The sequence below is a fragment of the Crocuta crocuta genome, unplaced genomic scaffold, assembly GCF_008692635.1.
Source record: "Crocuta crocuta isolate KB4526 unplaced genomic scaffold, BGI_CrCroc_1.0 scaffold442, whole genome shotgun sequence".
In the NCBI taxonomy this organism is placed as follows: domain Eukaryota; kingdom Metazoa; phylum Chordata; class Mammalia; order Carnivora; family Hyaenidae; genus Crocuta; species Crocuta crocuta.
Genome location: NW_027528807.1, coordinates 1,170,067 through 1,195,554, shown reverse-complemented (window position 1 = coordinate 1,195,554; position 25,488 = coordinate 1,170,067). Strand labels below are relative to the sequence as shown.

The window sequence follows — 25,488 nt, the reverse complement described above, 5'->3', positions numbered from 1 at the left end:
AACCCATTTACTTTTGGTAAACAATCCAGTTAACTTGTCTTTGGGATGTTAGTAAAGAGTTAACTAAGAAGCTAGATAATTGTGTTCTTAAATAGCACATATTCTAATACCTTAAACACTCCATTTAGCTATAGCCATAGAGATCCTGAAGATCTAACTGAAGTATGGAACTACGATATTAAAGAAATAAATTGGGTTTTTTTTTTTGTTATTATTTCTAAATCTGTATCAGAATTTATGTGCTGAAGCTTAGTTCTGAAGTCCTACAATTTTGTTCTGTGCAATGGGGTGGATAATTGAGGCAAATGGGTGATTAGTGCAGTCTAAAAGAACATGTTTTTACTATCTTTCAAAGTGTGGCAGATTAATCTGATAAATTTGAGTTTAGTTAATTATATCTCCATTTCATATGTTTCAGAAGAGAATTTGTGCTTATTTGTAAGTCAGTTGATAGTCATCAAAACTTGTTTTTTAAATTATAAAATGTGTTTCTCTTAATATCTGATAATTAAATCTACATCTTAAATATTACACTCCTAAGAAATCTGGTATCAGAATGTTAACTATATTTTAAAATTGTAAATGACTTAATAGTGTAATATGGTCTTCTGTTACCGTAAGTTCTGCCATTGACTTGTCTTTTCATCTGTTCTTATACTATTTCTTCTAATGATACATGATAATGATACACCCTAAAATACGCTTATGAAAGAATTTTAGCAACTTTTCTGACATAGTTAATGAACGGCATACTAGATATACTAGAAAACTGTAGGAGATGCGTTATCAATTGTTTATTGATAAAGACTTGGACTTCACTAAGTATGGATGTAATTTTAGAATATGTTGCAAAACTTTCTGGAACTAGGTGATCCAGATGATTTTTAGGTTTTATGAAGGTGGGATTTTAATCTCACCTCTTGCTATTGTCTCCATTAATCTTAACAGTATGTGTCACAGAAATGCTTAAAAATAGTTTTTGGATGAACACATATTTTTCACACTTGCTATATCAATTTGTTTCTAATTTATACAGATAAAACTAAAAATTCAAAATGCCATAATAGTATATGTCATTTTATTTTTGTTTATTCCATATTACTCAGAGAACCTGGGAGAAAAGTCAGGTAGTGACCGTGTCTATCACTGGACAAATTTGCCTCCAAAAATTTGGTAAAACATACAAAATACAACATAAAATGTTGAGTTTTTGTAAATATTATATTTGGAGAAGTCACTTTTGCGGAAACCTCTTAAAGTTTAGTTACTCTCTTTTGACCCACACAACCTTTGTGTACTACATTTAATACAAAACAGCCTTGATTAATGCAACTTGGCTCAACCCTTTCAGTTTTGTAGAACCGAATTAGCTAGCTCCTATCACATACATCTATTAATCGCTTATTTTGTGGATGGAGCCAAGTACCTATCTTACTGTTCCTCCATTGGCTATTTCCAACCGTATCATGTTCTGTCTTCACTTAAAAATTTTTACCCAGGAAAAAAAAATATTCATGGTTCCATAAGTAACATACACATTTTTCCTTGGAAAAATAAGGAAATACATGATTTTTTATTTTTTTTAATTTTTAATGTCTATTTATTTTTGAGAGAGAGAGAGAGAAAGCAAGCGAGCATGAGCAGGCAAGGGGCACAGAAATCGGGAGACAGAATCCGAAGCAGGCACAGAGCCCAATGACAGGGCTCAAACCCACAAACTGATTCGTGACCTGAGCTGAAGTCAGATGCTTAACCGATTGAGCCACCCAGATGCCCCAGGAAATACATGATTTTTAAGGTCAAGCCGGGGCGCCTGGGTGGCTCAGTCGGTTAAGCTTCCGACTTCGGCTCAGGTCATGATCTCACGGTTTGTGGGTTCGAGCTCCGCGTCGGACTCTATACTGAGAGCTAGTTCAGAGCCTGGAGCCTGCTTCAGATTCTGTGTCTCCCTCTCTCTCTGACCCTCCCCTGCTCACACTGCCTCTCTCTCTCTCTCTCTCAGAAATAAATAAGACATTAAAATTTTTTTAATAAAAAAATTAAAGATCAAGCCAAAATAAAAACATTAAAAAGTCCAACTCTTCAAGTTGGATTATCAATTATTATTAGGTCTCATTGGATTATTCATAGAATGAGTGAAAGGAGTGTTTGATGTAGCATTTTAGGAATTGCTAGGCCAGGGGCGCCTGGGTGGCTCAGTCAGTTAAGTGTCAGACTTCTGGCTCAGGTCATGATCCCACGGTCCGTGGGTTCAAGCCCTGCATCGGGCTCTGCGCTGACAGCTAGCTCAGAGNGTGTCTTTCCTTCTTTATGACCCTCCCCTGCTCACACTCCCCTGTCTCTCTCTCTCTCTCAGAAAGAAATAAAACATTAAAAAAAATTTAAATAAAGGAATTGCTAGGTCAGAGAACAGATGTTAAAATACATCTAATTCTTGTTTGCCAGTTATTGTCTGTGGCTTGCTAGATTCTGTAATAAAATTTTCTCTGCAGAAAGACAAAATGGAATAAGGAAGATAAGTTAGTGATATTTTAATAAGCTAGATTTATTATATATATAAAAATAAATATTTTAAATTATTTCCCTTTCTAGATTTTAACATTAATTTTTCTTGCATGAAAATATTCTGTTAATTGTATATGTTTTTGTATTCATTTGGCAAAACAGTTTTAAGCCAACTCTATATCTTCTACTGATAAATATATGGTAGTATGTGCAAAGTTTTACTTGTCTTGGAAATCCAAAATCTCAAGACCATTACTATTATTGGTGAACCTATTTTAAGCTATTTTTATAACATTTGATTCTCTTGTTTCATATATCCTATACTAGTTATTCCTTATTTCAATAGATTTAGAAGATCTGCCACACAAATCAATGCAAAATTAACTTCCAAAATTTATCTGCACATATTCATTTTTTTACCAGTTAATTTGCTTATTCGTTGCCAGGTTACTTTATAGGTTTGGATCCCTGTGGTATGAACTGATAGGATATAATTATAAGAGAGAGCACTTTGTTTCCAAAAATCTAGTTGAATATAAGAAAACTTTCACTAATTTTTCCACATCTTGGGCAGAGTCTGAGAATTCTTGAATAAACTATCCCTGACAGAGAATCTAAATGGAAGAAGTTAGAGTTTGGGGCTTAATGCCTCACAATTCTCCATTATCTTCATTATCCAATATTCTTTGTGATTCCCCAAGCATTGTTTATGGAAAATGAAGTATATAAGGTTTGTTCACTGATTTATTAATCCATAATTACTTATTAAAAATACATCATATATAAACACAGCCTAGGCAATGAGAATACAAAGGAACCAGGCAAAAGAGATTACTGTATTTATGGCAAATATTAACATCATTATAGTCCCAAAGATTCCCAATTCAAGATTTTATTTTAAAGTAGATACTTATAAAAGGCTTGTCCAAGTCAAGAGGCTGTATTAGTGCCTGCAAAAATCATTAGTGAACAAAACATACTATTCCTTCCCTCTTGGAGTTTAGATTCTAGGAGGGAAGGGAGAGAAAACACCCAAATGACTGGGATGAGGAAAACTGGTGTGAAGAAAATAAGCAGGATAGAGAGTAAGTGTGGGGGTCTGGAAAAATCTCTATGATTATTAACATTTGAACAGAAACGTGAAATCCAGTGAAAAGGCCCAAGAAGAACATTTCATGAAAGATACATGAGAGATTTTAATAGCAGCACACTCTTATAAAAGGTATTCCTAAAGAATTCATTTAGGCAGAATGAAAGTGATCACAACTGGTAATTTTGACTTGCAAAGAGGATTAAAAAGTTCATCTGGGAGCATATATGAAGATGTAATAATAAGAATGCCCTTTGGAATTTTAAAAATATCAAGAAAGAAGTAAAAAAAAAAATCCTTCCAAATATTACCATTTAAATCATGAAGAGGTTATTGGCTTTTAAGGCTTTTGAAAGTCCTTATATCATATAGGAGGTTGATATGTTGATGGATTTGAACATTTGATATATTAATTATACATATTCATTATTTCTAGGATAACAAACTTACAAAATGGAGTTTATAGCTTTCTAAATATAATAGCAGAAAAAGAATGAGAGAAATAAAATGTTCAATCCAATAAAGTGAAGAAATGAGGGAAAAAGGAAAACACAAAAACTGAGATGAAAAAAGAGGCACAAAATAAGAGCAAAAATAAGCTACGAGTTAAGACAATACATGTAATTGGAGTCAATGTTCCAATAAAATACAAAAATGTTTGCACTTTATAGCCAAATCGGGCTATATGCTTTTTATACAAGGCAATTTTAAAATCAGAAAAATATACAAATGATAAGAGTAAAAATTAAAAATAGGAAAAAGAATAACCAAGGAAAATCTGTGTAATCATATCAATATCAAAGTACTCTCTAATATATAAGGCTTTATTGAAAATAAAGTGTCACTGCATGATGATAAAAAATTCAGTTCTTCCAGATTACATGAAAATTCTATACTTGTGTATTTACAAAATAATTTCAAATGTAAATAATATAAACATTTGAAAAACTACAAAAAGAAATAGAAAATATACACCTACATTTGGGTATTTTACTTTTCTCAGTAATTGGTAGATTAAACAAGCCAAACATCAGTCAGAATATTGGAGAATTAACACAGTCAGTAAACTAGGTCTAATGAGCATATGAAAGGCATTACACCCAACAGTAGAGATTCAACAATTTACTTCAAACATACATGGACATTTCTGAAAATTGACTTCATCTTTTGCTTTAAAGCCTGCCTCTACCAATTTTAAAAGGTGTGACCTATGGACTACATTGTTTGACAATAATTCTGATAAGTTAGAAATCTAGTAATGAACAAGATAAGGTGGAAACTTCCATGACTTTAGAAGTTTGAAAACATTGTTCTGAATAATGGGAAGATCAAATAAAAAATCAAAATGGATATTACAAAATAGAGCTAATTTTAAAAAAACTTACATATCACAACTTATGTAAATGAAGTATAATTCAATTGGCGATATATAGTCTTAAATTTTTACATTATAAAAAAAGAGAAGGGCTAAAATTAATGAGTTAAGTAGCCAACTTCAAAGTTAAAAAACATTACTTGTAGAATAAAACCAAAGAAAGTAGAGATAGATTTTAATAATGAGACATTCATTGTCTCTGAAGCCAGTCTGTCTACATAATGAATCTCTGCTTTCCCTCTTGATAGTTTTTTGACCTTGAGAAAGTAACATAAGCTCTTCGATTTCCTCATCTATAATGTATGGGTGATAGTAATAGCACCTGCTTGCAGAGCTGTGAGGATTGAATGAATAAAAATATATAAAAGATACAGGGCACCAGGACTTTGCTTAGAACTTTGTGGTTAGCCTTTATTATTATAATGGCAGAAATGAATTAGGAAAAGATAAAACACATCTAAACAAAGTCAAAACTTCTTTTAAAAAAATAGTAAAATCAGTCCACCCCTTCCACTACTAGTTAGGAGAACAGAGAGAAGGGCAAATGGACAATGTTTATAAAGAACAAATAGAACATGAGGAAGGAGTGACCATATACAACTATTCTGACAGCTTTACTGNAAAACTTCTTTTAAAAAAATAGTAAAATCAGTCCACCCCTTCCACTACTAGTTAGGAGAACAGAGAGAAGGGCAAATGGACAATGTTTATAAAGAACAAATAGAAGATGAGGAAGGAGTGACATATACAACTATTCTGACAGCTTTACTATGAAGGGTGTCATACCAAATGGGGTAGTATCTGGAGGAGGCATGTTGGGGCCAAGTGGAATTTTAAAACTGTCCTTATTTTTTTAGGGTGGGCTAAGTAAAGGCAAATTTGTATGCAGGTGGCAGAGATCCAGCTGAACAAGAAGATACTGAATCCCCTGAGACGTCAAGAAAAGCAGTGGTTCACAGGAGAGTGGACTGAGCCCAGGAAAAATAAATTATTTATGACTGATCCTAAAAAAGTGTATTCTGTGAGACTCTTTCTTTTTTGAAGGAAACACTGCTTTTGTCAGAGAAATGAAGTGTTAATTTGGGAGCTAGTGATTATTGGGAGCCAAATCTCCAGCAGGTGCCCTGCTGGGAGGAACACAATGATTAATAAGGCAGGAATGGCTGTATTTGTTTCATTACTTATTTAGACTTTTGAGAGAAGAGAAATGGAAACTTGAGTCAAGAATTAGAGTAGAAACGCTAATGTTCATAATCCTTGAATCCACGTACCCCAAGACCTTTATATTTGCCCTTCTGCCTGAAATACCCATATAACCTACCAATATTCTCCTGGCTTATTCGCCCCTTCTTGTAGGTCTCTTCTCAGATGTTACCTCCTCAGCAAAAGCCACTCCTAACCACACTATCTGAAGAGCACCCTCTTTATGCCCTATCCTGTGACCCTATCTCCTTTTCTGTCCAGCAGTGCTTACTACTTCCTAACATTGCATAATTTTCCCATTTTTATTTTTTGTTTCCATATCTCCCCCTGGAATGCAAAACTGCTTGAAGTAGGGGCTTCATTTTGTTCACTATTGTATACTCATGTCCTAAAAGAGCAACTTACATTCATGGGGTCCTCAAGAAATATGAAGGAAGGAGATGAGTAATTACAGTTGCTTTTGCCAATACTCTACACATTGGTGGTCTTTCTTACTTTTCACTCACCATCAGCACTGAATCCTAATCCTGTCCATTCTACCTCTAAAATATATTTTGATTTTAATTGATTATCTCCATTAACCTACTCTAGTAAGCTTTCTTCTGCTGTCTAGAGCTTAATAATAGCCCCCTATATTCTCTTGTTTCTGTTCCATTTCTCTGATTCTCCTTGATCTCTTCAAATATATTTACTTACTAGGATCTGAGTCCTTTTTAAGACAGAAATTGAGTATCATTTCTTTCTATGACCAGTGAATTCCTTCCCCTTAAAAGAAACCCAGTTTTACATAGAAAATCTAAATTTCTTAGCAAATTCTTCCAGAACTTATTGTCTGCTGTGGATTCTTCCAACCTCTACTATATAATTTTCAAACAGTTTTAACCTTCCTCTTGCCTCATTCTAGCCACCTTGGTCTTCTGATACCCAAACTGTAACTCACCTTAGAACCCTTGGTTTTGATCCATACTTAGAACACTCTTATCTCACACTTTTAGCGGAAGACTCTTTCTTACAATTCATGTTCTAGTTTAAATGTCACTTATTCAGAGATCTTTATTCCTCACTATCCCTCCCTCTATGTCTATACTTATTCTCCCTCACAGCTCCCTTTTGCCTTCCATTATAGTATTTATGTTGCAATGTAGTTACCATGGTCTTCATTATTTAAAGGCAGTTTTGTTTTTCTCCCTCTGTAAAATACAAACCCTATTGGAGGATGAACACAGTGGTCACCCATCACTGTATTTATAGCATTGGAATCACAATGAACATATAATTGTCAAGAACTGTGAAGGGTAGGAGGTTCTTCCCTGCTTGAAAGCTTACAAACTAGTCTGCCTCCATGTCCTAGATGCTAGCAGAAGACATGAGGTTTCTGGGTCAGAGACAAGGGACTTCATTACACACAGTACACCACACCGCATGTGCTTCCAACTTTCAAGTCCTAACTACCTCCCCTCAAATACCATGAGAGAGATCTCAGGCAGCCTACATCAATTATGCACATATAGTATGTTTGTGTCAAAACTGAGAAACTCTGATCTTAGGAAAACACAATCCTCTAAAGAACGGCAGGCAAATCTGCCCAGCCTTTATTCCAGAGGGAAACATTTGCTTTATTATTATGGACAGCAAGTAAATCTACTCTCTTTTCCTGAGTAAGAAACTGTCTCTATATACAATATTGTTTGCTTTGTAAACATCCTTGAAAAGATAATCTAGAACAAAAGGTGGCAATGCCTTCAGTCAGAGATATGCAGAAATATGAGACTTATGGGTAATTGTTTTACAACAATAATAGGAGTTATAAACTCCTATTTGACTTGAATTTGATTTGACTTGAAACTTGAATGTTTCATTTGACTTAAAGTCAATCTGGTTGTGTAACTGTTTGGGGTAGGGAGTGTCAATAAAAGTTTAGATGAGCATCGAAGGGTGAGCCAGGTTAAGTTCAGCCATGTTGGAAGGATTTCATGGATGGTATCCTTGGAAAAAGTAACTGAAGTTTCCAAGATAATATATCATAGGACAATAGGATGGTACCAGTGGACAGTTTAGGTGTGCATGTCTAATGGAAGTTGTTCTGCTTGTGATCTATTTCTCAGACTCCTTCCCCCGCCACCCACCCATATGTTACTGTTCCTCAATGTACTTTTCTGTCCATGCAACTTTTCACCAAGCTGGTCATTTTATTATGTAATTCCTAACTACATAGAAGTCTCAGTAACTGGCTTCTCATATTTCAGTCTTTGCCAATGATTTTAATATTGCTGTATTTATTTTGCTCATTATTTCTACCACAAATTGCCTCTTCAGAAACTAGATACTAATGAGATTTGGTTTTCCTTCTACTTGGATTCTGTTTATACCTGTCCAGTTGCCAAGAAAGCTGCCTTCCTTTGAAACCCTGGGAAAATAGATTTTGTGTGGCATAGAGGCCTGTAAAAGAACAGGAATGGTATTCAATCTCAGCACAACCTCTTAGTGTCTATACTACCTTTAGTGTCATTCAACCAAAAGCTCTCCTTGTCCAGTGATGTATGGAATTTTGTATTTGACCCATTGCACTTGGTGACATACACTTTTCTTTCAGCTGCTAAGAAGCATTTCTTGTGTGTCCCCTCTGTGACAGCAGCTTTGTCAGGCACAGAGGCTCAACCATAAATAAGATACTGTTCTTATTTAAGCAGATCTCACAATTAGATGTAGATTTTTAAAATTAAGTATAAGAGGATAAATGTATCTCAGAATTGGGGCTTATATGTAGATGCTCAGTGAGGACAAATATAATAGTGGCAGTGAATGGGGACAGGAGTGGTAAAGAGAATGCACTTTAACATTTTATTTGAATATCGGACGATAGAAAGGAGCTCACCAGGCCAAGTCAGGGTGGTCCGAGTCAGCAAGTGGAGAAGAAACATTACAGGCAAAAGACATAATGGTATTTAAGGAGTCACTTAGGAACATGGATTCCTGAGTTAGGCCATTAACGAGCTCTCTGACCTTCCTATCTCAATTTCCTTGCCTGGACTGTGAGGTGATGAGATAGGTGATCTCTCAAATCCAATTGCAGCTGTATCCCTCTTATCAAGCCTAGATGTTATTGTTTTGTGTCCTGAAAATGGCCATGGCTTTATGAATTTATTATTATGACAGGGGAGCTATTGACAGGACTCTGGTTTACTGAGAAGATTTCTTCTTTAGCATATAGGTCGTGATCAGTAGGAGTAAATCTCTGACTAGAAATACATTATGATTTTACCTCGTAGAAAAATTTAATACATGTTATTTAATTTCCATTATCTCTTTGAGATAATGCACATGGAATAAGTACATCATTAAAAAGGAAGATTTGAGTTGTGGGTGAGTTGAGAGTGTCAGAGACAAACTGCTCAGTCAACATTTGTTCAGAACCTTTTTCTTACTGTGAATGTGCAATAAGAAAAATGTATTTGCTCTCTGCCTATTAGTATGTATACAGAATAGTTCAGAGTAATTATTGAAATTGCTGATACCTCAAGAGCCTGTGAATTGCTCAGAATGGTAAGAGATGATAATTTCTTTAGTCAGCTTATAACATCTTGATATTTTTTTTCACCAAAATGCATTGCCATTTTGTTATCAACATAATGTAGTAATCATTAAGGAAATTGTAATGCAAAGCACATAGTGAATCTGTTGGGTTACACGCATTAGCAGGGACAATATTAAAGACAAAATGATGTGCTTTTTAGTTCGTATTTTGTCCTATGTATTTATTTCTCTCTTTATGTCATTTTATTTCAGAAAACTCACGCAAGCAAGACCCTACCCTTTACATCTAAAGAAAAGTTTGAGGTTTCTGAAAAATAACTTTAGTAAACTCTTCTGACCTTTCGTCTTTTCTAAGCTTGGATTCCTAGTTTCCTCACTCAAAAATAGGTGATTAAAATCAACAAATGGCCTGAACATTATGATAGGATCATCACAATCCTGAGATACTGGCTTCACTGATAAAAATTAGTTAGAATTTCAGATAAAGTGAAGAGAATTCTGACCCTACAGTTTTCCCATAGATATTTATTGTTGTCCAGTTATCAGAACCAGGAAAGTTAGTTGAACATGAAAATTAATGTTGGGGATTAAGTCCCTTTCCCCATCCTTACCTTTTTTCTCCCCAACTCAGCTGCAGGGAGAATGAATGCTGCCATGGAATTGTCAAATCAAAGAACACTGGACTTGCACTTTTTCATCATGAAAGCAGTGAAAGTCAAAATTTAAAAGATGGTTTCTGGGGGAGAAAAATCTCATTTACTTCTAGTTTTTCCCGTCTCCTATCTGTATACCCTCTGATAAAATCAAACATAGTAAGTACCACGATAAAATCAAATATAGAAAGAATCTAGGCCAAAACCAATACAAACAACATACTATCTTTTTCCTGCCTCACTCACTAGGTAAGATATGACATTAAAGAAAGTGAGGGAGGTGGCAAGTTGGTTTTTGAGGACAGGTAATCCTTGTCAGGAGTCTACCCGGTAAGTGTAAACAAAAGCAAGAGGAGAGCCCCCTCCGCACTCCCGCCCCCTCCAGCACCCGGGGAGTGCAAGAGGCAGGGAGAGAGGATAGTGAAGCTGGGTCACACAGCATCATGCAGGCGATCTGAGGAACCTTGCTTTTTTCATTTATCTCTGTGTTCCGTGTTCCGACTCTGAATTCAGAATATACTTTTTACATTAGTAGACTTTGTATCCACCCCTCCTTTTTTTCTCTCTAAATGAGGAATTCTTTCAGGCCTTCTAAAACAATACTCAAGAGTCCATATCATCATAGGTCTTCACAGGGATGATGGCTGTTCAAACTGGCTGTTCATAATTAATCCAAATCTAAGTCTCCTTTTCTGGTCTTTTATGGAGATGGGAAAAGAATGTTCTTAACTTTACCTCACATGAGAGATCACATTCTCAAACTTTTGGTCTGCTACAATTTACTTTCTATTTATTTCCTAGAAATTACTCTTCCTGCTTTGTTTCAGGGTGTAAAGAATGTAGCAAGAAGTGAGTGTTATATACGAATAGCCTCCCAATCTGAAGTCTGTTATCCTGAATGTAACTTAAGCTTTGTTGAAAAAAATGATTTTTTAAAATATTATCCCTTTCCTTGTTTTTTTTTTTAAGTTTATATATTTAGTTTGAGAGAGAAAGAGAGCAAGGGGGAGGATGACAGAGAAAAAGAGAATCCCATGGAGGCTCCATGCTCAGAACGGAGCCCAACATGGGGCTCGATCTCATGAACCATGAATCATGACCTGAACCAAAATGAAGAGTTAGATGTTTGACCAACTGAGCCACCCAGGTGCTCCCAAAATTGATTTCTTAAATATTATTTTCTATATAAGAGTAATTTGTGGGGTGCCTGGGTGGCTTAGTCGGTTAAGCGTCCGACTTTCGCTTAGGTCATGATCTCGTGGTTCGTGGGTTTGAGCCCCGCGTCGGGCTCTGTGCTGACTGCCAGCTCAGAGCCTGGAGCCTATTTCAGAGTCTGTATCTCCCTCTCTCTCTGACCCTGTCCTGATCGCGCTGCCTCTCTCTCTCTCTCCTAGAAATTAAAAATTAAAAAAATATATTTAAAAAAAAGTAATTTGTATAGCACAAAGCATTCAGTAGGAGGTTTCAATGATAGTAGAGTCGGTGAATACTTTTTTATGTTACATGTACATATAACCTATTCTTTAAAACCTTTGGGTTTGGGTTTACAAATTTGGTAACTGCTTTTATTTCAAAATCTATCCTTTTGTAACTATTCTATTGTTGGTAGTGGAATAATTTCATTTACCAGTGTATTTTAAATTACAACCTCTCCATCTTTACTTGGAATAGAAATAAAAATATTCTAACCTGGGATATCAGATGTATCATAAAGACATTCAAAGATGTAAACTTTGAGATTTCTAAATTAAAAAGAAATGTGTGTTATTGGGGTACTGATATTCACACTTGCATGCATTATTTATCTGGTAAATAAGACTATATTAAAAATATAGCCTTTCAGACTTCTGTGTTGGCAAAATACTTTTCTAGTATTTGAACATTACCTTCTTTCCTAACACATATTCTTATAGACATGATTTCCTTAGTTTACAGTAACAGGATAATATTACCTGGACTTTGCTCTTCATTAGAATGTTGCTTAGTAGACAGGGTACATGATAATCAGATTTTCTAAGTTAGAAAGTTAGTTAGAAGCCCCATGTATCCCATTTTCCATGAAAAACTTATGCATGCTTTTTCTCTACCCATTGACTGTCATTCTTTCCATAAAGGCATGAAAGAAGTCAAGGTTTTTATGTATCACCTCTTTTAGCTGTCATGCTCACTTCTTTTGCAACAAAGTAAATTTAGATGACTGTGCCTTACTAAAATTAGATGAACAAATAAGCATCTTTATAATCGTGAGATTCCTCATGAAAGCTTTCAGTAAAAACCAAATCTTACAGTATTCAATGGAAAGCATCTCTAGGAAATATCACCGACCAGAATAACTCATTAACTACAAAAAATATATAATCAGAAGAAACAGCACACACTGCTTCTCAGTTGTTGCAGTGAATACTATCCATTTAATGTAATCTGTGATTAAACTGTAATCTATTTATAAAATCTGGTTACATATTATTCAGCTGCTCAAAAACAAAATGGAGACTTGTCACTTCCAAGTTCCAACTGGTATGGTAGTTATGGACTTTCTATCCTGTGTATCTTTGTGGAGTGATTTTCTTATATGCATGATCAAAGAGTTCCTAGTCTAACAAGTCTGCAGCAGGAAGAGGAATGAGGTCATAGAGAAACATTCACAGGGCCGCCTGGGTGCCTCAGGCCGTAAGGCATGGGACTTGAGCGCAGATCTCAGTCTCGCAGTTCTTGGGTTGGAGCCCTGCATCAGGCTCTGTGCTGACACCCCCCCAGCTCAGACCCTAGAGTCTGCCTCTGATTCTGTGTCTCCCTCTCCGTCTCCCTCTCTCTCTCTCCCTCTGCCCCTTCCCATTCATGCTCTCTATCAAAAATAAATAAACATTAAAAAAATATTTTGAAAGAGCATTGTATTACATATTCTGTTCTGAAAAACTGTGTATTGACTTTTAAGTTAGTTTTCAATTCCCCAATACAAATTGAGACATATTAATTTGCCAATATTTTCTTGAAGAAGAACCATACGCATCTCATTTTCTCAAAATCCCTATCCAGTTATTTAGGTATTTTGTCATTTGAAGTATTTTCTTTATTGGATTCTTCTTTAAGAAGTCCTTTTCTATCCCAAGATAATAAAGATACTCCCTTATTCATATTTCACCATAGTTTTTTAGGTTTTTACTTCTGATATTTAGATCTTAAATCTGTCTACAGTTTACTTTAATGTTTGGCATGTATTATTAACTTTATGTATTCTGCATAAGGTGACTGGCTTTTCCAGAGTCTTTTACTGATCTGTGGTTCAACCTCTATCATATACCTTTCATTATCTTTTCTTTCTTTCAACAAATATTTAGTAAGCACTGTTACAAGTCCTGGGAATACAGCAAGGGTCAAAGTCCCTTCCCTAATCCAACATTTTTTGTAATAATAGTATAGTAATAATCAACAATATTTTTCTAGCAGAAGGGTGAGACGCTAATCAAATTTAAAAAAAGCTGTGAGAATTAAACGCTCAATAACAATATACAAGAAAGTGAGGGTATTTCTGAACTCTGTATTTCTAAAATACAGTTTATTGGTTGATTTGCCTCTTCTTATATCTATATTTATTGCTATTTTTATGCCAGGCAGAATGCATGGCATACAGGGCATCTACTCCCTCTTTGAACCTCTTTTCAATTTTTTTTTGGTATTTATTGATATTTATTCTTCCATATGAATTTTAGTATGAGTTTCATGAAATATGAAAATAAGTATTTGGAATTCCATTTGAAATTTTATTGAATTTATAGTTTATTTTGAGGAACATTAATATATTTAAAATTTTCCTATCTATGAACTTGACATATCTTCCTGTTTATCTGGATCCTTTAAAATTTACATCTAATAATTTTGAAATCTGTTACAAAAATATATCTTATACATTTGGTCAAGTTAATTAGTTGCTACTAAAGTTATTTTACATTTTCTAGTTACTATTGCTCAGGTACCCAAACTATTTTATTTTTCAAATAGAATCTCTTATCTGGCACGTTTTATGAACATTCTTACTAGTTCTGGTGATTTCTCAACTCAAATAGAATTTTCTACCTAAGTGAGCCATGTCCTATTGTATTGGTTGATAATTTAGGTATTAAGTTTAGCAGTAAACATGAGAGCAAGTTAACGATGTTTGTATTCTTTAATGTGTCTCAGATGTTCCTTTATGGCTATTCAAATTTCAAAGTGTTTCTTATGTCACTTTTGATAATTTGTGGTTTCAAGTTATTTGTATATTTCATCTAGATTGTCAGATTTATAGGCAGAAATATTATCTATTATCATTTTGATTGGTATCAGATATTAAGGAGTGCCCCTTTTCTTTGTCTGATCCTGGTAATTTATCTTTACTCCCATCTTAAGCTGATCAGTCAAACTAAGGGTTTATAAACATTATTGATCTTTTTAATATAACTACTCTGGTTTCATTGATTCTCTCCATTGATAGTCCATCTTCTATTCCATTGATTTCTATTCTTATTTTTAATTCTTCCTTTTGGGTATTATTTCCTATTCTTTCTCTAGACATTTATGGTGAAGGCTTAGATTTCTGATTCCAGACTTTTCTTGTTTTTAATATAAACTTTAAAAGCTGTAAGTATCCCTTTAGAAATTCATCAGCCTGTGCCACATAGTTACTGATATACTGTGTTTTAATTTTAATGTAATTAAAATTATGAGCCAGATACATGTATTTTTATGTTTCTAAATATGTAGATATTTTATTGTTAATATAATTATTAATATAATTCTGTCATGGTCAGATAATATAATATATATAATTTAACATTATTTAAATTTATTGAGATTTGTATTATGACCCATCATATTTTGTCTTCATTGATAAAGTTCTGTGTTCCTTGGAAATGAATAAATGTTTATGTTTAGTGTAATTCTAGATGTGGTTGTGGGATTTAGTTGTAATATCTTGGTAAGTGTCTCTTTCTTTGTTTTTTTCTTTTTTCCTGCCATCTTTTGGACAGAGTATTTCTTAGTATTCATTTTATTATCTCTATTTGTTTACTTTATCTTTCTGGGTTTTGTTTTGTTTCATTTATAGTGGGCTCTCTAAGGCAGTGCTATATATTAGAACATTCAGTGATAATGGAAATGTTTTAAAACTCAACTCTTCAATTCAGGATTGTGATGTAAGTTAATTAATTTCAATTCAATTTACATTCCTACATGTAGGTAGTGACCATTGTATAGAGTATGACTCCAGGATTTATAGTATGTATCTTTTAACTCATTACAGTCTCCCATAAAGTATATACTTTACATATCACTTAAGTGACTTTTAAAATTGTGTAAGTGCTTTTTTCCCATGTCCCATGTATTAGGGTTCTCTAGAAAAACAAAATCATCAGGAGATACACATATGTACATGTGTGTTTATATACATACGTACATTTATTATATTTTATATATGATGTAAAATACAATATATATTACATATTAATATATATATATTTTGAAAGAAATTGAGTGTGAGGAGAGGTAGAGCAGAGAGGGGGAGCGAAAGAGAGAATCTTAAGGAGCCTCCATGCCTAGCACTGAGACCGACACAGGGCTCAGGGTTGATCTCATGACCTTGAGATCATTACCTGGGTCAAAATCAAGAGTCAGATGCTTAACCAACTGAGTCACCCAGGCACCCCTATTATATATTTTTTTAATGTTAATATTCTTTTAATTGTACAATATAGTTATACTTCTGAATTTTAAGATGAATGCTTTAGATATATTCCACAGTAAAAACACTTTAAAATATGCACAGTTTTTTATTTATTATTAATCTTAACAGTATGTTTGATTTTAAGATAAACACATATGTACATATATAGTAAATATGCCTATATAATGGATCTATACATACACATTGGGTTATTGATATTTTGAATTCAATATTTATCAACTCTAAGTGCTAGAAAAAATTTGTTCCATATAAATCTGGTAATGCACTCTATATATATATGAGAGAGAGAGAGATTTATATATTATGAGGAATTGCCTGACATTATTATGGAATCTAAGAAGTCGCACAATCTGCCATCTGCCAACTGGTGACCCGGGAAAGCCAATGATGTAATTCAGTCTTAGTCTGAAGGCAAGAAAAGAGGAGATGAAATGTTCCAGCTCAAGCAGAAAATCAGGAAGAAAAAAAAAAAAGAGATGAATTCCTCTTTCCTTTTCCTTTTGTTCTATCCAGATTCTCAATGGATTACATGATGTCCCCCACCCTCACAGTGGGGAGAGCACTCTACTTTACCTAGTCCACTGATTCAAATGCTAATCCCATCCAGAAATAGCTTCATGGATACATCCAGAAATAATTTTTAATCTGGGCATCCTGTGGCCAGTCAAACTGGCACACAGAATTAACTATCACACCCATCTTTTGTGCTATGATTTTAATTCATTTTATTTCCTCCTATCTTTAAAAAGCCCACAGTGCATCGGTGTTCTTTTAAAACAATAAAATTATCCACTGTAGAAATTAACAGAAGAGAGGATATCTTTCATATTCACCCATAAATACTATTTTTGTTACTGAAAAATATTTTTGATTAGTTTGGAATTCTTGTTTCAGATTTTGTTTTCTTTTGGCATACTAATGTCAGTGATGAGGGCTTGGTACAAGCATAGATGACACAGGTACGGTGGATTTTAATAGAGTCTTGAGTTTAGTAAAAAGTTTGACACAGGTGTTTAAAGGAAGGGAGCTGTAGATAGAGGGAACATTTAGAATGGATATCAAGGAGAAGAACTGGCAAGGCAGAGGAAAAACCTGTAGCAAATAGCAGGGATGACTATTCCCCTAGCATCGAATGAGTAAAGCAGTGTGAAGAGAGGAAGTCAGGTCACTGCAGGTCATTCAGAGCCCTATCAGCTTTTTTAAAAAACACATTAGCTTTAATTCTGAGTGAAATGCAGAACTGTTTCAGGCTTTAAAGCAACAAACTTAAACATAGAACACAGATACAGACACACACAAAACAGTAAATTTCAAAAATAAATACTTGTTAACAATAAACTCTTAAGGTCCAGGGATGGAAGGAAGGAGACCATTAGGATGGGGATGATGGCGACTCAGACGAGGGTGATAGCAATAGACACAGTGAGCCGTGGTTAGATTTCAGATATACGCTTAAGGATTTCTTGATAGATTGTACGTGAGGTGTGGGAGAAGGAGAGAAGCAAGCAGAAGGATGGAATATCCATCGAGTTGGGAAAGAGAAGAGGATAAGGAGCTTGGGGGAAGTGAGCTGTTCAGTTTGGACATACTAAGTTTAAGATGTCTATTGATATCTTAGGAAATATGAAGTTAGTGGTTGATGTATTTGTGGAGTTTGGGAGGGAAGTGTTGTTGATGGTATAAATTTGGGTGTGACTGTATAAATTGTATTTATGCTCTGAGACTGAATTCTGCATTGGACTATAGTATAGACAGAAAAGCAAAGAATACCAAAGACTAGTGCCTGGGAGCACTCTAAAAAGAAAACTCAGTAGCTGCAAAGGAGTTCAAGGAGAGACCAGTGAGTTACGAGTTCAACCGCAAGCTGTATCTTGGTCAAAATAAGGACTGAGGATTGACTATGAGATTTGGCATTTCGAACATGTATTTTGAAAAGGTGAAAATAATTAGAGCAATTTCAGAGAGGCAGTAATGGTGAAACCTGATTGGAATAGACTTAAGAGGGAATGAGAGAAAGGATGTTGTAAATTGTGACTGATGTCAACTGTACAGGATTTTTGTTTAAACAGGAAGGAAGATTGGATTTGGAANGCAAAGAATACCAAAGACTAGTGCCTGGGAGCACTCTAAAAAGAAAACTCAGTAGCTGCAAAGGAGTTCAAGGAGAGACCAGTGAGTTACGAGTTCAACCGCAAGCTGTATCTTGGTCAAAATAAGGACTGAGGATTGACTATGAGATTTGGCATTTCGAACATGTATTTTGAAAAGGTGAAATTAATTAGAGCAATTTCAGAGAAGCAATAATGGTGAAACCTGATTGGAATAGACTTAAGAGGGAATGAGAGAAAGGATGTTGTAAATTGTGACTGATGTCAACTGTACAGGATTTTTGTTTAAACAGGAAGGAAGATTGGATTTGGAAGAGCTGAGGAATATGATGCCAAGGTTTTTGTTTAAAGATGGGAAAAATATCAGCATTTTAAAATGATTATTTATTTATTTTGAGAGAGAGAGAGAGAGTGAGCTGGAGAGAGGGAGAGAGAGGGAGAAAATACCAAGCAGGCTTCATGCTCATGGCTCTGGACACAGGGCTTGAAGTCATGAACTATGAGATCATGACCTGAGTCGAAATTAGGATTTGGATGTTTAACTGAGTCACCCAGGCACCCCAAAATACCATCATTTTGAATGCCTTGTGGGTAATGTGGATGGGTAAAAACATGATGGTGCAGGAAAGAAAAGAGTAATTGTCAGATATGTCTTCAAGTAGTGAGGAAGGGATGTGATCTAATGCACAAGTGGTGTGATTTGAGAGAGGTTTAAAAGCCCACACCTAAGTTTCTGTCTTAATTTGAATTCAGTGTGTTGGTTGGGGCGGTGCCTCAAGACAAAGTCCTTTGAATATTACAGTCTTCCCTGCTGGACCCCATTCCCACAACATATTCTTTTTTTCTTGGGGAATTTCTTGATACTACTAATTTATAATATCCACCTTTTACTTTTTTTTTTTTTATCACCTTTTGTTTAAACCAGCTATCAGTCAGTGTGTGATAAGAGGAGTAAGTGAGACAGTACCCAGTGTCTGGCTCATCTGACTGGACCCACCTGCTCTTCTCTGCCTGCCACCCTAATGAGGTCTGGCTTGAACTTGCATTACGTTTACACTATGATTCCGGTGGACTTTTTAAAAAATTTTTTCTGACTTGCAGTAGAGGTCAGATATTAATCATCTATTCAGGAAAATGGGCACAGTAAGAAAATCCTCCCCATGCCTATGCATGACCTGCTAACCAGACTTTCTTTATAATAACTGCAACTAAATTGCCAGAAATTTGCCCATTTGTATTCTAGTTGCGTGGATTCTTAACCTTCCTATAATTTTTGAGGCACATCCATGCTGAGTTGTGGATAATTCAGCACAAGCTTATGTATTTTCTTTCCTCATGTGCACATAAATTTTAAACACTGGAGAGGGATCCTTAAATCCTTAGTTCCCATCCCAGTACATTCAGAATAATTTATATTTTCCTATTAAATATAAGATTAATTAAGCAAAGTCTGATCTCATTTTTATTCTAATTTGTGACAATAATGATTTCTGGTACACAATAATTTCATTCCATCTGCTTTCATCTCTCTTTCACAAATGATATTCAAATAAACAGCAGTAAACCTTTGGGAAGTACCCAGTCACACATACAACTTTTTGGAGAAAGTGAAAATTTTAATTTTGTATGAAAATGCTAGATTTTTTAGTATTTCTAATTTTATTCCACTTCCTATAAACATTCCTTATTAAGTTATTAGAGTTTCTAGGTGATACGACTTTCAAATTATTTTCTTGGAACTTGATCTAGGTTGGATGATAAAGAATTGTTTAGGATGACTATTGAAACAGGCTTTAGATGCTTTCATGTGGGTTGACTATGAAAGCAAACAAACAATCTGTGGGAGAATATGCCAGAATTAAGGGGAAGGTGATAGGAGCAGCTCTACAGTGCTTCCTGGATCTGATCTGCACAAGGCATTTATAGAGCAGTCACAACAGCAATCACATTTTCTGCATTTCCTTTCTTACACTAATGCTAGCCACTGCTGGAGGTGTTCCTTCACCATGGTAACTGTTACCTTGGAGACTGCCAATGTCTTCACTGATGGAACCTCCATCTGCCGGCACCATCCCTCCAGTCTGAGCCTTCACAAGAGTGCACTTGTGAGGGGACAGATTTTGACTGGTGATCATTGGAAACTCTTCTATGGTATGTTAAGTAGAATACAACTAGGTTATCCTAGTATCTAAAATCTAGATTCACGTGTTCTAGGTATTTTCCGTTGGTGTTTTTACTAGGAGATTTTTGGGGTTTTGTTTTATTTTGCAAATACATATATCTAAGCTTTATACAAGACCTAGTATATCTGGTTTCCTGTTGGCCTGAGGATTTTTTAATTTGAAACAACCCATATATTGTTCTAGAGTATGTTAGAGGTATGAACAACTGAATAATATCATTGGTTACACTTAAACAACTGAATAAAATCATTGGTTATACTTAATAATTTTCTAGAGCAATCTTCCTTAAACTGTCTCTCGTAAAGTACTAGTTACTCTCATTCATTACAAATAAAAACTTTTGTAAAATGCAACTTTATATATTATATTTATATTTATATACAATATATAATCATATTACATAAAATACATAATTACTAGAAAAATGAAAAAAGGCATAGATAATATAAACATCATTTTTGTTGTTAAGTTTAACAAATATACAGTTGCCTTGACATATTGCTCTCAAGTTTCTAAACATTTTAAATCAATGTACTATCTCCTTTTAAACTATTATCCAATAGCTCAGGGATGAAACCTGGTCTTCTGGCCTTACTTTGGTTAGTCCTGTTCTAAAATGTGAGTTGACTTATCCATCAAATAGATAGAATATTACTGCCCCTCCTTATTCAGGGGCTCAGAGATAATAGTAAGCTAGAGAGAGATGTGAAGCCTTTAAGATAAATATACTTATTCATCTTTGCATTTCTTCAATGGCTAACAAAGTGACATGTATTTGGAATGAGACCAGCACTGTTTTTGAAATTTAAGTTAAAAATGTTCAAGGGTATACTGGTGCATTTTGTTTGTCTGTGTAAAGAATTTTCAGTGATTTTTTTCCCCAAACTGTCAGATGTCACACTGGAATTCTGCCATCAACATGTAGCACTCAGCTAGCTAGTGACAATCCAAGATGTTAACCACAAAGCAGACCTGACTAGCATAAAAATATTGACCTCACAGTATACTTTCTAAGAAGAATGAATAGAATTATCCCTAAATTGCTGTTAATGTCATCCATAGTTTAGTTGAGTGGAAGGCAAGAAAATAAGATTTTTTAAAAATTATTACTTTTTTAAATGCTTTTTTATTTATTTCTAGGAGAGAGAGAGAGAGACAGCATGAGCAGGGGAGGGTCAGAGAGAGAGGGAGTCACAGACCCTGAAGCAGGCTCCAGGCTCTGAGCTGGCAGTCAGCACAGAGCCCGACGCGGGGCTCAAACCCACAAACCGCGAGACCGTGACCTAAGCGAAAGTCGGACGCCCAACTGACTAAGCCACCCAGGCGCCCCTAAAAATTATTTTTCTAAAGGAAGAAAGCTATAATTTCTTTTTACATAAGAAAATGAAGCTTTATTTAATGAAAACTGATACAAGCAAATGCTGAATTCATCTATAATTCTGAATGAAAATGTACTTGAAAAGCTTTTCAAATCAAAGAAACCTATACAAGGCTGAAATATAGGTAGTGATTCAATTTTTGATCTTCAAAGATCCTAAAATAGAAATATAATTTAAAAAAAGTGAATTCAGGGGCGCCTGGGTTGCTCAGTAGGTTAAGCGTCTGATTTCGGCTCTGGTCATGATCTCTTGGTTAGTGGGTTCGTGCCCCGCGTTGGGCTCTGTGCTGACCGCTCAGAGTCTGGAGCCTGTCTCCCTCTCTCTGTGCTTCTCCCCCTTTCGTGCTTTGTCTCTCTCTCTCAAAAATAAATACACATTTAAAAAAATGAATTCAAGTGTTTTTACATTTGAAAAAATAACCCAGAGATTTTTTTTTTAGTTTTTTAAAAATGTTTGTTTATTTTTGAGAGAGAGAGAGAGCATGCCCGTGCAGGCAGGGAGGGGAGCAGAATGAGAGCGAGACACAGAATCCAATTAGGCTCCAGGCTCTGAACTGTCAGTCATCACTCAGCCTGATGCAGGACTCGAATTCAAAACAGTGAGATCGTGACCTGAGCTGAAGTCAGATGCTCATCCGACTAAGCCATCCAAGTGCCCTAATAACCTAGAGATTCAAAAGAATCTATTACTACTCCAAATTTATATAATTTTATTAAAGCAGAATTACAAATCACAATATAAATCTCTTGATATGAAACGTCATGTATTTTTCAAAACTACATTAAAAAATTAAAAATTTATCAGTGAAAATATGTAAAATAATTTTAAAAATTCAAAATTATTTTTAAATTGATTGAATACCTGATATTTCTCATCAGGAAAAATTTGGCAAAAATCATTAGGTGCATATTAATGAAGCAGAAATATTCAGGTTGAAAGTTTTACTGATTTCATTAGCATGGAATAAAGGGTAGTCATCTTGTAGTAAATATTCTAACGTATGAAATATGTATACAAAGAAATGGTGAGGAAAAAGGTTTCAATAATGAGAGGAAGAACAAACATGAAAAAAACCAATGGGGACAACTGAGAATATCATATACATTAAAAATATAAAATGTATTGAAATTTCTGTTTCAGGTCTACTTTTAGTAACCATTAGTCCAAAGAAATGTGTTAAAATGGGGTTTGATACAATACTAAAAACAGTCAACAAAAGCAAAAATAGACAAAAGAGACTACATGAGGCCAAACTGCTTTTGCACAGCAAAGGAAAACACTGTCAACTAAATGAAAAGCCAAACTATGGAAAGAAAAAATATTAGCAAATCACATACATGATAAAAAGTTATATAAAAATATATATAAGGAACTCATATAAACTAAGCACAAAACAAAATAAAACAAAACAAAATGCAAAAGCCTGATTAAAACATGAACAAAGACTTAAACACACATTTCTCCAAAGAAAACATGCAAGAGGCTAACAATTTGAAAAGGTGGTCGACATCATTAATCATCAGGGAAATAAATGCAAATCAAAATCATAATGAGATATTAGCTCTCACCTATTAGGATGGTTAATGTTGAAAAAACAAAAGATAATAAGTATTGATAACGATTTGGAGAAATTGGAATCCTTATATGCTGTGAGAATGTATCGGTGCAGCCACTATGGAAAATGACATGGAGTTTTCTCAAAAAATTAAAAACATAACTATCATGTGACCCTGAAATCCCACTTTTGAATATATATCCAATGGAGGTGAAATCAGAACCTGCAAGAAATATCTGTACTGCAGTGTTCAGTGCAGCGTTATTCATAACAGTTAAGTAATCTAAATTTCCATTGATAGACAAATGGATAGAGAAAATGTGATATGGAATGTTATTTAGCTATAAAGAAAAAGGAAATCCCATGGAAACCAACTTGGCAATAAACTATTCACAAAAGAAAGAAGGAGGGGAGGGAGGGAGGGAGGGAGGAAGGAAGGAAGGAAGGAAGGAAGGAAGGAGAAAGGAAATCCTGCCATATGTGACAACTTGGATGAACCTGGAAGTCATTATGCGAACTGAAAGAAGCTAAATACAGAAGGATACGACATGATACCACTTAGATGAGCAATCCAAAATAGTCCCAACTCATAGAAGCAGAGAGTAAAAAGGTGGCTTTTAGGTGCTAAAGGGAGGGGAAAAAAGAGTGATATTAGTCAAAGGGTACAAAATTTCACTCATGCAAATGGAAAAGGCCTGGACATTTACTGCAGAGAATAAAGCTTAGAGTTAACTATACTGAATTGTAGAGGCACCTGAGCGGCTCAGTCGATTAAGCATCTGACTCTTCATATTGGTTCAGGTCATGATCTCATGGTTTGTGAGACTGAGCCCCCTGTTGGTCTCTGTGCTGACAGCATGGGGCCTGTTTGAGAGTCTCTGTCTCCCTCTCTCTTTGCCCCTCCCTCCCTCTCTCTCTCTCAAAATAAATATACATAAAAAACAAATAAGGAGGGCCTGGGTGGCTCAGTGGGTTAAGCATCTGACTTTGGCTCAGGTCATGATCTCTCGGTTAGTGGGTTGGAGCCCCATGTCAGGCTCTGTGCTGACAGCTCAGAGCCTAGAGCCTGCTTTGGATTCTGTCTCCCTCTCTCTCTGCCCCTCCCCCACTCATGCTCTGTTTCTTTCTGTCTCAATAATAAATAAACATTAAAAAATTTAAAAAACAAAACAAACAACTAGCAGGTGCCTGAGTGGCTGAGTTGGTTAAGCATCCAACTTCGGCTCAGGTCATGATCTCATGGTTCAGTTTCTGAGTTTGAGCTCTGCATCAGGCTCTCTGCTGTCAGCACAAAGCCCACTTCAGATCCTCTGACCACTTCTCTCTGCCCCTCCCCCACTTATGCTTTCTACTGGTCTCTCAAAAATAAACATTAATGAATAAATAAACTATTAGAAAAAAACAATTGTACTGAATTGTATTTGAATTTTGCTTAAGTGGGTAGATCTTACATTAAAGTTCTTTTGTTCTTTGAAGTTTATTTTTGAGAGAGAGAGAAAGAGAGTGAGAGCATGAGAGAGGGAGGGGCAGAGAGACAGAGGAAGAGAGAGAATCCTAAGTAGGCTCTGCATTGTCAGCAAGGAGCCCAATGAGGGGCTCCATCCCATGAACCAGGAGATTATGACCTGAGCCAAAATCAAGAGTCAGAGGTTTAACTGACTGAGCCATCAGGCACCCCAAGGATTCTTATAAAATATTATAGTAGTAATTAAGAGGTTGGAAGGAAACTTTTGGAGGTGATATATATGTTTATGGCATAGATTGTCATATTTTCATGGATGTATACTTATCTCCACACTCCCTACATTGTATACACTAAATATGTATGCCAATCACACGTATGTACAGCAATCATACCTCTCTGCAAAGTAGTTAAAAAAGAAAGGGAGGGTTTGGGATTAGTGTTTCTATTTCTTCTAATATTTCCTTGAATCATATTTCATAATAAGTTAAGACATGGTTAGCAAGCATAATTTTTGTACAAATAAATTGATATTTTTTGAAAGCCTGCTTTCTATAAGGCCTGATATCAGTCCTTCTGGTAGCAAAGATGGGATATTGTCAGCTTATCCTTTCACTCTACCACCAATGAGAGACATGTAACTTCTGGTTGGCCCGTTACTAATTCGTCTGAAAAAGCCTTTTGAATATTGGAGAGTGTAGTGTTAATCTCTGGGCTACTCG

The 25,488-nt window shown here is 35.1% G+C and overlaps 2 long non-coding RNA genes across 2 annotated transcripts in view; both read left to right on the top strand.

Moving 5' to 3' along the window:
• Positions 1 to 25,488, top strand: part of LOC144224751 (uncharacterized) — a 325,793-nt gene that overhangs the window by 41,818 nt on the left and 258,487 nt on the right. The gene's annotated exons all lie outside the window — the stretch shown is intronic.
• Positions 20,268 to 25,488, top strand: part of LOC144224752 (uncharacterized) — an 85,062-nt gene continuing 79,841 nt past the window's right edge. The window contains exon 1 of the long non-coding RNA XR_013333132.1: positions 20,268 to 20,338. This is a non-coding gene — a long non-coding RNA (uncharacterized LOC144224752). The remainder of the gene's footprint in view (positions 20,339 to 25,488) is intronic.